Here is a 10,719-nt window from a genome sequence, read left to right on the forward strand (position 1 = left end):
TCATGCAAGTCTGTGGCCCTAAATGAACCTTGTGATGTTCTGTAGTTTCATCATAGCCAAACAGTTTTTTCAGCTTACAATTTAACAGTGCTTGAGAGATGTGTTTTTTGTGACTGCAGCATTTGTTGTGACTGTGAGTATATAGGTATGCTTTAGGCTTTTCTTTCCCTCTGTTTAAACTATGTTGAAACACAAAACTCACTGCAAGAAAGCGAGTGGGCTGTTATTAAAGATGCCTTCATGCATCTTCATGGAATGTTGAAAGGTAAAATAAATAATTTGTTATTTGTTATTTTGTTAATAAATGTAAAGATAGCTGTTAGCCATCAGAGGGAAAATAAATATCGGAAGTACTATCGAAAATATATACAGTATACTGTACATTACAACACATACTGTAGCTTGTAAATCTGACTATACAGAAGTGATGTTTTCATGACTGATAAACCAGTCCTTTGCATTAAAGTAAACATGTCAATCTGAAACTTAATTCCTCATTTGACCAACAGATGGAAGTGCTGAGAAGACACTGCATATTGTACAAAGTGAAAGAAACGCCCTATTCCTTGGGCCTAAGACATTCTGTTCAATAGCAATAATATAAAGAATTACAGTTTTAATTGTGGAATATTCTGGGTTTTCTGTGTGAGAAAAATGATAGGTGATATGAAAACGTGGTATATAGTAATAACAGTAAAAAAAAATATAAGGCTACCAAATGATAAATGTCCACATTGTTAAAGTGACAATATTCAGAATAGTAATTAATGCTATTTGTTATGGCTTTTGGTTACCAAGGTGATGATTTAAGTGACCCAATTATTTTAACCCTGGAGAGTTAATGCAGCACAAACGTTAACAACCACTGCTGGAGCCATTGAGAGGTGTGACAAAATGAGAAGTCAAAGTGTTTTACAGTTCAAAAAGCATGATGAAAGAGGGGAAGGATGGGAGAATAAACAGTCCCTTACAGTCGTCATGGCCTCCAACTAGAGTAAAGATCTTAAACGTATACCACACAGGGGCAAAGAGCCCTGTGGAGCTGGATGAAGCAAGCTTTGCACAATACATACAGCCTGCTCTGCGTATATTTTGTTCTGTGTCTGACTGAAAAAAATACACGTGACAGAAAACCGCACGTCCAAACAAAAAATAACAGCTAAATTTTGTTTCTTAACAGATGCAAAATACTCAACACCATGTTCTTGTGGGTTTCATCCCACAGCCCAGAGACCATACTGGCTTCTGGGAAAATTGCCTGTAAGTGTCTATTTGTCAGCCCTGTGATGGACTGTGTATCCTGTGCTGGGTGTACAATGTCTTGTGCCCATTGCTAGCCAGGATGGGCTTTGGCTCCCTTGTAACTCTGAATTGGAAAAAAGTGGATAGAAAATGGATGGAGGGATATATTTTGAAATGGCATCATGATGCATCTTAATATAAACTAGATACACCGGCCTTTTTGTTAGTTCCTTGAATAACTTCCAGTTCTCTGCAGTACGGAAACTTTCCTAATTTATAAGGCATACAAGCAATTCCCAAACGTATGTTTGAAGTATCAAAAGATTGGAACAGTCCAAATGAAACCGTTTCTCTTGTTTGTTATGTTATGGTGACGTGTAGCTGTTGTGAACGATTCTTTAAATAATTGTTCGCAATTTATTACAGACTCTTGATTCTCCACCAAACCAAACTGGGGCTGAACCCAGCAATGTGACAGAAGAGGGAGGGAAGACTGCAACAATAGCTCTATTGAGGGTGCCTGCACACAGAAGCTGGTTGTAATTATAAGAAGAAACACCAAGAGCTTGGAAGGGTAGCTGCAAAGCTCTAATTGATTTCTTCTGTTCTTACCAAGCTGGCCACTGCAGGGAGCAGGCACAGACGTCACAATCTGGGACACCACAGTCTTCGAGTCACCCAAATCGAGTTCCAGCAGTCACCCATCTTTCCTAGTGCACTGTGTACACACAGTAGTGTCTTAAAAAGGCAGGGTTAGTCTGTCGGTCACTGTCTTAGTAGAAAAACCAAGCGGGTTTCAAGAAAACAGTCAGCAAGCTGCTTTTAATGGTGACATGGAAAATACTTAACATATTCCAATATGAGTATGTCTCTAACCCCATGTTTTAAATGAAGACATATTGTAAATCATATTCAATCATACAAATCATATTGTAAGACGCAGCACATTTTGAAGATATTTCTAATCAAAAGACATTAGAAATTATTTCCGAATGACATGCTCTCATTTATTTCCACTTAAAAGCTCTCCTCGAGAACCTACAGAATTATCCATAGATCTTATCCCTCAAACAGAATATTAACCTTGAAAATAGTTCTAACCCTTCCCTTAATCCCCACAGTAAAATTGCAGGAGTTGTGGGGACTTAGAGACTCTTCTTCCAGACAACAGAGTAGATGCACATGGTATATTTGCTATTAGCTTGGGAAACCTTGCAACAGTGGAGCAATGCTGGAACCCTGGGACCTCAGTGAGCCTCTCATAGTTTCTCCTGCTTCCTGTGCCAGTAAGAGATGAATCAGAGAGCTGAGGTTTATCAGGAAACACCACTCTGCAAATAACAAATTGTTATCATCAACAATAAAGCACAAACTGGAGCTGTATAGCCCAGTGATATTGAGTCATGGCATTGTAGAGGTACCTGATGACTGTAATCAGGTTTATGCATTTTCAAGGAAGCCTAGTTAGGTAAGATTGTAGTTGTTCCTGTGCGGAAATGATCTATTAGCCAGCCCTTGCAAATCTGATCCTTTTGATCAGATTTTCTCATTACATTCAGTTAAACAGGTCTAGACATTGCTGGAGCATGACAGAGGAAGATGGAGAGACACTGAGTGCTTTAATCACTTCATGTTATAACTTTCAACAACGCAAAATTCCTAGATTTCATTCCATTCCTGTTTTGATGAGCCTTTTCATTGATGCAACATGACTGAAATGGGAAAAATCTGTGCTTTTTATTTGCACAGTGCACGCATCACTTTTTCATTTGCATACTCACAAGTACATTTCCCATCATGCTCGTGCCACCTGACTCCATGTCATTTCATGGTCTGGGGGTAATGAGGATTGTAAAATGGAGATGTGAGCTCTAACATGTTGTGCAGCGAAATCCCTCAAACAGATCAGCTTGGAGGGAACAATCCATATTTAAGGCTGAAAGAACCACATTTTGAAAGTGTATCTGTACTTATTTACATTCACTCACCACGTTCAGTAAAGTGCTGCATGATTTTGGCACCAGTACAGCTGCACAGTGTCACACTTGGGCTGCACGCAGTCTGTTGGCCACGTGACAAGGCCAGGCAGGGAAGCACTGAGGTATTCTAGTGCTGCTGCAGGTGCTGTACAAACTCTCTCTCCACGTGAGCACATGCACTGTCACACTGGGCTTCATGAAGGTATGAGAAAAAGACTTCATCGTCACAGTCACAATATGAGAGGGGCATCTTCTTAAAAAAGAGAGGAGGCGGCAGAATATAACAGGATACCTACACTACTCCCTTCTCCCTGTCTGTTTAGGAATAGCAAAGTGGATTAACTAGAGCAGGGCATTTTCTTCCAACACCTTTCCATTGGTGAAGATCCTGCTGATAACCCAGCACAGACCTCCTCTGGCCCCTTTTCTCATCACTCCGTTGTCATAGAGACCACCTTCCCACAACCACCAGGGGCACTGGGTACAGCCAACCCATCAGTGAAAGTTTTCTTTAATCAGCTGTGTCAGGGTTACTACATTTCCTCCTACGGCTCTCCTGTTAATACAGTCATTTTAAAGTGCTTTGAAATGCAAAATCACTCTCCCTTTCAGAGCCTAGTAAGCATAGTTAATACTGCTGCTTATTGACAACTGTTTTGGATATTATAATACTTTTAATATTATTAACTCTGATTCTGAGAATGCATGTGTACAGTACATATGTCATTTGTATAGATACTGGATATACAGTACATGGCAGGTTGCACAGAAGCATTGTACAAAACAGTGATGGACAAAATCCCCCAGTGTCAGTGATTCTGTGATTCATCAGCTAGTTAATGATCTGATATTATTGCAGTGGGCTTTATGAAAAAGATGTAATTAAAAACAGGGAGACTTGTAATGGAGCAGACAAGAAGCTCCTTACCAGCCACCCCCAAACACTGAACACAGAACAGTTGTTCTGACACACTGCCTGCTGGGAAGGGAGCCTTTGACACAGTTAACAGAGGCAGTTCCAATGATGCGAGCAGCAGTTTTGTACACCACATAGATCACAACATGTAGCAGCATTTTGTAAGCGTGACCAGACAGGAAGTTACACATAATTATAAGGTAATCAAGCAGCTTATTATCTCTGAAGAAACTTTTTCAAAGAGATTTTCTAATTGAGTTAAAATACATGCTCTGTGACAGCTTTTTTCCATAGGTTTCTCTAGAATTGCTGCATCACATTCCATAATGAGTTCATTATTTTTTTCTATATTATGACAGGAAGCATTGCAGTTCATTTTAGGTTACTTAGCTGATCCACAATTAGAAATACTCTCAAAATACAGATGGGAAGAATATAGTAGACTATATAAGAGACAATGATTTGAGTATATTGTGTAGCAAACATGGTAGCGTATCTGTAAATTCACCATAGCTTGTGAATTTCTTCTGGCAAAGATTGATGTTTTCACTTCATTACCTAGTGTGAAATTCAAAAACAGACTTTTCTGAGAATACTGATGGCTTATTTATGTCTCCCATGAAATCTGCTCTTCTCAGACGTTTTGGTTTGCATAGGTTACAGTCTCAGTAGATCTTAGAGTCAACTGACTCTCAGTTATATGTCTCTTATGTCTAACATGACACTGTTCTCAATAATGTGAAAATATGTGATTCTTGTTGTGTATTCAAACTGACTCAAACAAGGCAGTAAGTATAAAATATTTTGAATCTTCAAGGGCTTCAAAATGTCTCTTTTATTCCATGGAACAAACTAAAATAGTCTTTGGCAAAATATATACTCATCTGGAACACAAGGAATGAAATGTAATATTTTCTTACACAATGTTATATTAAATATATTATATATATTAAATGTTCATAAGTAATATAATCATAATTTCCTTGATAATGTTTTTTCATTTTCTTATTTTTAATATTTTGAATTATTTCTCCTAAAGTAAAAACTATTCTGAGATTTTGAAATAAACAGCTTGGCAATATAACTTTTTTTTTGTGGGTGGAGGTGGGGTAAACCATTTTGACAGCTACATTTGATTATGTGTAAAAATTCTAATTTTGACCGAGTCTGAACATTTGAAATGAAACTCCTCACATGGTATATGTATACCACCAGTTACCCGATGAATGAAAATTGCAGCAACTTTCTTTAGCAGGAGGACTCATAGGTTACTCATTTTAAATGTCTAGTTAATGTACAGTAAGTCTATGTTGCTGTAAGGGCAAAATACTATGAATAGCTAAATCATACTCCATTATAAGTATGAATACAGACTACCAACACTTTTGATATTATAACTACTATAACAGATCATAACCAGGTACCATGGTCTAATTTCCCTACAATCAGATTGATTTATTACAAAAATTAAAAAAAAAGATTTAATTGCAGTTAGTGGTTAACTAATGTCTCAGATGTCAAACAAGTAATGCTCTGAGCTGAACTACCTATGGTAGGTCTTACATATGAAAGCTTAATTTGCATTCTTTTCCAATTTTGATAATTTCCTGAAAGCAAACATATTCCAGCGGGATGGAGGGATAAATTAAGAATGCAGAGGAGTGTTCCAGTTCAAGAGCACCAGTGACATTGAATGTTTTATTCTATTTTCACACATAAACAGAACTAAAAATACAGTGAAACCATTATCCACAGTACTCGACGCATCCCTTTTGAGAATACAAAATTACTGTGCAATCACCACAAAAACAGGACACCCCAGATTCTGTGGAGGTTTTTAAGAGTGGATACAGTTTTTTTTTAAATTTGGCTTATTGTTGTCACCAAGGCTAGATAATTAATTTCCAAACAGTTTTCAGTGATTAATTTCATGTCAAATCTAGACCTAACTCTGAGGCATGCTCAAAATGTCTTCAAATCTGTACAATGAGCTGATGGGTGTGTTTGTTCATGGGGTCCAACTCACTTTTTGAAGTAGTGAAAAATGGCTTTAGGCACTGAGGGCCTATTAAATTGTTTTTCAGGATGAACAAGAGAGAAAAAAGGACTAATTTCATGGAGGGTCAGTGCTTTCCCAAAGAACCACAAAAAACAGTCTATCAGCACTGTGCTCTTTTTGTAATAATTAATAATGTCCAACGTTCAGGGAATTTCCAGGCTGTCAACACCCAGCCTAACTGGCAAAATATGGCTCAAGAAAAATACTCACTCTAGATGACCTTGATGCTTTGACATGCTGTTTTCATATTTTTGTATCACCCAAAAAATAGATGACTAATTTCCTTAAAAAATTATTTTGTCTGCAATTCAGTTTTCTTCACTTGCTGCACTGATGTTGTTTTGGCAAAATGATTCTACCTGTGAGGTAGATCAATTGGTTTCTGGGAAAATTGTCTCTAGGTGTGAATGTGTATGTGTCTGTGTTTGCCCTGTGATGGACTGGCATCCCATCCAGGGTATTCCTTGGGCCTGTTGCTGGGATAGGCTCCGGCTCCACCATGGATGTGAAGGTAAAGAAGCAGTAAGAAAATGGATGGATTCTATGTTTGATTAACCAGACACACAGAGCAGAGTCAGGGCATGGCCGAGTAAAAACTTCTGTAATACGTATCAAGCCACACAATACTAGTTTATTTCTGTATTATTGGTTTGTTCCATGTCTGACAGGCAACACTTACGTGACATTTCTTTGTGCGACAAAATGATACCTGATTGTTTAAGAGAGATGTGGTTTTCCAACGGATGTTTTTCAGATGGTACTCCTTATGTGTGGAGTCTGTATGGTTCCCCATAAGTCTACATCAGTTATCTTAGGGTGATCCTTTTTCCTCCCAGTGTCCAAAGGCATGTATGTTGGGAAAATTAGAGTTTCTAGATTTTCTGTGTTAGTATGTGCCCTGCAGTGGGTTTGCATCATGTCTATGATATGGTTCTGCCCTGTGCCCTGTGCTTTATGGTGCTCTCCATCTTATGAGCCTTGCCAGGAATAAGCAGTTTTCTGATTATTAATGGATAAATGGGTTTCCCAGCATTCCGAGGGAATTTCCCAACCGCTAATGCGTCTACAGTGACCAATTTGTACTGTAAATTTCACTAATCTAATGGTTTAGACAGTAAAACCAGACGTGTTGCCTCTGTTGCATACTCCCTTTTGGTATTTTAACACTAGCTTACAGTTATAGACTGTAAGAATTTGGGATTTCTAAGATCTTAATGATGGGGCTCTGGATAAATCATCACTTGTTCATTGAAGAAGAGCTAATCTTCCACCAATTTACCACCAATACATGTAGGGGGTGGATGATTGTGAGGGGTCAAGAAACACAAGTTTCTTGTGTAAATTAAGGTAGAACAAATTCAAATGGGTCTTAATCTTTAATGCCCTATTCTAGGCAGAAGAGAGTCACCAACTGATACCTTAAATTCTCATGGGAGTATAAACCAGACCACAGGTTACATAAAAAATACCTAAGAGTGGTTAAAATAATAGGAGGTCTTGTGACCACATCCAGCTTCAATGTGGCAAAGGTACTGGCGTAAAATTGAAATGGGGACATCTATCGTTCTTGTGTGTAATACTGCCATAATTTGAGAATTGTGCATTCGGAGAAGACTGCCTTTTCAGGCATAAAAAGTTCCTAAACTGTCTTTCAGACATTATAGGTAGATGTGAATTTAGATGCTTATGCTTAATATTTTTACAGTAGTTTGGGGAAGGGGGGCAGGGGAGTTGAGAACATTCCAGATTTTTGTCATTCCAGATTATGCTGAACTGAATTGGACTCTGGGAATGAATTAATCATGACACATTATTATATGCTAAAATCACTGAATAAAACTTGTAGAGAAAAATAATGGTCAAAGCAGTTGTGTGAGCATAATTATTCATTTAGAAAAATCCATCTGTCCATCCATTTTCTAACCACTTTATCCAATTCAGGGTTGTAGGGCAATTGGAACCTATCTTGGCAAGCAACAGGCACAAGACCGGGTACACCCTGAACAGCCATCGCAGGGCACACACAGAAACAGACTTGCACACACTCACAGCAGGGCCAATTTTCCCAGAAGCCAATGTATCTACTAGTGTGTCTTTGGACTGTAAGAGGAAACCAGAGCACCTTGAGGAAACCCACTCAAACATGTGGAGAACATACAAACTCCCCTCAAAGAGCAGCCAAAGAACTGAACCCAGGGCCCCACCGCAGCAAACCACAATGCCATACCATTGCCATCCCACCACCATTGAAAAATATAAACAAATATGACTTATTCTAGAACATGTTTTGTCCTCCTGAACACTACATACAGAGTATTACTCTGTGTAAATACATCTGAAGGAAAAATAACGTATTGGTCGACCTGTAGGTGACACTCTTCCTTCTGGAAGAATTTTCAAGCTGATACCTCTTATAGTGAGTTGGTACACTCTTGCCACAAGGAGTGCTGCGCTTTGGATGAGATGTAAACTTAGGCCTGGACTCTTGGTCATTAAAAATCATATGGACCCTTGAAAAGACTTTGGGTTTAACACTGGCATCTTAGCTAAATTTCACTCTAGCCTTTTACCATAGGGCTTGCCTCAGGTTTGTCCTTAGTTTAACTGCTGAAGTCATTAATCACTTTTCCACCTGTTTTGCTGTGTTTGACCCAGGTGGAACTTCACTTTATAAGTGAACGGCTTTGGGACACTTCTGAATGACAAATGCTTTATAAATACGATGATAATGAACTAATTAAAGGTAAATATGTCTATTTTTTTAAATGGATCCCTATATGTGTTTGGTATGCACAAACAGGTTAATACTCAGATACATTACATGGGTATTGACACCCAGATCTGAAACTGAATAGGGTAGGCCACTGCATCAGCTTGCTGACACGAAAAGAAAAACACTTGATGTTGCTTTTAAAATACCAAAAGCCCAATAATGCTGTGCGCATGCTGTTTAAAGAACAACAGTAGTGTGATAATAATCTCAAGAACTTGGTAGGTTCAGCAGGAAATTCAGTGTGTTAGTGTTATGCACAAAGGCCAGTAATGGATTAAGTTAGTAAAGGTGATACAGTGTTGCAGTCCCCACTCATTGTTTCCACCCATGACAGAAACATCACCAGATCACAGCAGGGCCTCATTTCAGTGCTGGAGCTCTGGTCAGGAAGGGGAGATATAGGCCTCAGCCAGGAAGACCAAGCAATAGAAACTGGGGGAGATCAGAGACCGGGGGGAGACTCTACAGAGAGCAGAGGAAAGCTCAGAAATCATCTTCCAGGGTTGCTGGAGCATAATGGGACATATTCTTTGGGATTGGCGGAGTTGAAGGACTTTGTGGAATTTCGTCCTATTCTCCGGTGTGATGGAAGGAAGCGGCCCATGATACTGGACAACACTTATACATGAGAGTGGGGCTCTTGGACTTTCTTTTTCACTGCTGGGACTTTTCTTTGGGTTACTGGGGTCTATGAATCTCATTTGTATTGAGTGTGAATGTATATTTCTAGCAGATGCTTCTGTGTCCATGCATTCTGTCTCTGGTCAGATAGTGATGTATTGTAAATGTTAGAAAAATAAAAAGGGCAATTATACAATTATGTAGCACTAATAACTTGTGCTGGACTGGGGTACAGAAGTGGTTCTGGAAGATACAAAGAACCTGTTGCTGGAGGAAAAGTGTCCTGGCACTCTTAAAATTTCTAGGTGGTGTATTCGGCTATAAATTCAATTATCCTGCATGTTGGGGTCACTACCTGTGATAAATACTCAATGCTGGTCCTTCTAATAAGTGTAGTTCCACATGAAACAGAATTATCTTTTATATCTGTTCAGGAGATTGCTCAATTTAATACACTTACTTCAGTGGTCAGTGGTGAGCCAATTTCATTGAATGCAATACACTTTATATTCTGAAGTACAGTGAAACAAATGGAAGTACAGTTCAACTCTTTGTACAACGGTGTCTGTAAGACAAGCTCATCCTTGGGCACATATTAATGTTAATTGTGTTACCCAATACACAGAGGATGTTTTCAGGAAACATTGCTTTAAATTCAGAAGGAAATAAGGGGATGAAGATATCCTTTGAAGGCGTTTATATTGCTTTGGCGAAATAAAAACGGGCAGAAAGCTTGGCTCATGAAGGTCCCTAGGTGTACTTAAACAGGATAAGAGTGCCACTGGTGAAAACGCCAAAAAAGTTTACTTTGCAAATCGTTTTTGTAAAACGTACGCGAGTAAAAGGTTACATGTTGTCCCACTAAATCAGTTATTCACACTGAACCATATTCCAGCGAAATAGAAATTGGGGAAATACATGGAAAATACCCCATGCGCCTCCAGGTACCTTTAATTTAACAAATAGGCCCCGTTTTAACAACCCCGACAAGGAGCGTTAAAAGCAACGGTAGCTATATGTTATGTCCCCAGCTGGGGGCAACAACACGTACAACCGCATGCTCTCTGTTAGCATTTGTTAATGCCCACAAAATGCACCCCCCCCTCACGATAGTAACGAAACGGGTATT

Source organism: Lepisosteus platostomus, chromosome 10, assembly GCF_059453375.1.
Source record: "Lepisosteus platostomus isolate fLepPlt1 chromosome 10, fLepPlt1.hap1, whole genome shotgun sequence".
Classification (NCBI taxonomy): Eukaryota; Metazoa; Chordata; class Actinopteri; order Semionotiformes; family Lepisosteidae; genus Lepisosteus; species Lepisosteus platostomus.